General features: G+C 41.4%; 1 pseudogene; it reads left to right on the forward strand.

Annotated features, from left to right (window-relative positions):
* The first annotated feature begins 387 nt into the window (after nucleotides 1–387).
* LOC109562612 (grpE protein homolog 2, mitochondrial pseudogene) lies at nucleotides 388–1,678 on the forward strand (annotated as a pseudogene).
* Nucleotides 1,679–2,753: the final 1,075 nt, after the last annotated feature.

Raw genomic sequence — 2,753 nt, forward strand, 5'->3', positions numbered from 1 at the left:
ATTACAAGTCCTTGTGCTACACAGTAGGTCCTTGTTGTCCGTTTTATACATAATAATGTGTATACGTTCATCCCAAACTCCTAACTTCTCTCCCTCCATCCCTCGTATCCGCTTTGGTAACCATAAATTTGTTTCCTGTGACTCTATTTCTGTTTTGTAAATAAGTTCATCTATATCATTCTTTTTAGATCCCACACATAAGTGAGATCACACGGTATTTGTCTGTCTCTTAGAATGATCATCTCTAGATCCATCCATGTTGCTGCCAATGGCATGATTCTCGTTTTCACTGGTTGCCCTTTCCACATGAACACTGCTGTGTACATGGCACGGAGGCTGTAAAGTGCTGCTTAAGGAACCCTCATCAGAAGACCGGCAGTGACATGCATGGGCCTCACAGGAAGTGTGCTGAGCGATGGAAGCCAGATTCAGAAGAGGACAGACTGTGGGAACATGTCCACAGGACATTCCGAGAAAGCCCAGATGGCAGCGGTGCAGACCAGTGTCCCCAGGCCTTGGGCTGGGAGAGGGCCTGACATTAAGGAATTCTTGGGGTGATGGCGCCCTTTTGTATCCTGCATGTGGTCATTACAAGAATCTCTGCATATGTTAAAGCTCAGAGAACTGAAAGTGAGACGTTTTACTGTAGGTAAATATAAAATACAAATAATAAGAAAAATCAGGTTAATTATCTTCAGTTTTTTAGAGATAACACTTTGTTATCCAATTTGCCAAGAACTAATAATTTTTTTGTAATATATAGGGAAGACTGCATATAAAATTTAATATACAAATAATTATACCAGCAATATATAAGTATAATTAATATATTTAATCAGAGTAATTAATTATCTAACTATGGCTATCAGAAGAAAACTTGCTATACCACTTTCCCGCCCCTTTCTCCAGCTTTGGCGCCTACAGGTGAATTGGGATTCTTTCCTAGCACCCTGTATAAACATAATGGGGAACCAATATCTGAGCTTCACTTTTCCTGGGATGGCTGCATCCTTTCAGCACTGCCACTCAGAGAACCGCTGGTGAAAACTGCAATTCTGAGGACCCCCCTGATGAACGGGAACCCTCTCTTGCAGAATGAGCCTTAAAGCTAAAAGCTGTTAAACTGGAGAAGGAAGTCCAAGATTTAACAGTGAGATACCAGACAGCTGTAGCTGACAGTGAAAATATAAGAAGGCGAACCCAGAGATGTGTAGAAGATGCCAAGATATTTGGAATTCAGAGTTTCTGTAAGGATTTGGTGGAGGTCGCAGACATTTTGGAGAAGACTACAGAGTGTATTTCTGAAGAAACAGAGCCTGCGGACCAGAAGCTCACTCTGGAGAAGATCTTCCGAGGATTGTCACTTTTAGAAGCAAAGCTGAAAAGTGTGTTCGCCAAACACGTTCTGGAGAAGATGACACCCATTGGTGACAAACATGACCCTCATGAGCATGAACTCATTTGTCACGTGCTAGCTGGTGTTGGGGTGCAGCCTGGCACCGTGGCATTCGTAAGGCAAGATGGCTACAAGCTTCATGGCCGCACCATTAGACTTGCCCAGGTGGAAGTGGCAGTAGAGTCTCAGAGAAGACTATGAATGGGCCCAGAGGAACTGCATGTTCTCCCAGAGTGCAGTCACCTGTGATTCCTTTATTTATTAAACTAGGTTCGTATTGTACAGGAGGTACTTCACGTGATCTGTTTTGGATTTAGTCATATTGGCTTTATTTCTGAGATACTCTATTGATTTAATGTGACCTGTTTGGTCTCATCAGAAGTCTTGCCATTGGGCATTTGAACAATGTGACAAGTGTTCCTGTGGCCTTATCAAAATGTGTTGAAGAAAATTATTTTAAAATTGGTACTCTGATGACTTTCAATCCAAAATCTTTTTTAAAGGTGGAAATGAGTTTTATGTTTATGTGTTTTCAACTAAATGTTCATTTCTGGTCCCTATAACAGAAATTGAATACGATCTTGAATTTGGTGGGAAGAGGAGGTGGTAGGGATTGGTTTAACATTTGGGTACTGAAATGATAAAGCTTAATAGCTGTATGAATTTAAATCATTTGGATTGATTTTTATGCACATAGATTTTCAGAGCCTACTCTTTTCATTTTATTTTTCTTCTAACCGTCTTTTGTCCTTGTAGTTTCTGCCAGGTGGACTTCACATTCACACTCATTTCCCTTTTCAAATCCCATTTACAAGGCTAAGGCCCCAGGAAAGACTTGGAAGACAGAGACTGGCAAGAAATCAAGATACCAGGTCCCTTGCAAGCAAGTCTGGCCAAGAAACCTTCTGCTTTCCTTGCTGAGTTGTCTTCAAATTATTTTCAGCCTCCCTGGGTGTATAATCATTTCAGGGAAATTGAGGCAGCCCCAACAGCTAATGACCTAAACTGGTCTATGCAAGTAGTTTACCACAATTTCTCTTTCCACTGGCCCTTAAATCCTCTGCCACTTTGTCAGATTTATCTTGTGATCCTTGATTAGATTACGTAGGGAGGCGGAGAACTAAATAGACATTTCTCCAAAGAAGACATACAGATGGCTAACAAACACATGAAAAGATGCTCAACATCACTCATTATCAGAGAAATGCAAATCAAAACCACTATGAGGTACCATCTCACACCAGTCAGAATGGCTGCGATCCAAAAGTCTACAAGCAATAAATGCTGGAGAGGGTGTGGAGAAAAGGGAACCCTCGTACACTGTTGGTGGGAATGCAAACTAGTACAGCCACTATGG

Source organism: Bos indicus, chromosome 8, assembly GCF_029378745.1.
Source record: "Bos indicus isolate NIAB-ARS_2022 breed Sahiwal x Tharparkar chromosome 8, NIAB-ARS_B.indTharparkar_mat_pri_1.0, whole genome shotgun sequence".
NCBI classification, from domain to species: Eukaryota; Metazoa; Chordata; class Mammalia; order Artiodactyla; family Bovidae; genus Bos; species Bos indicus.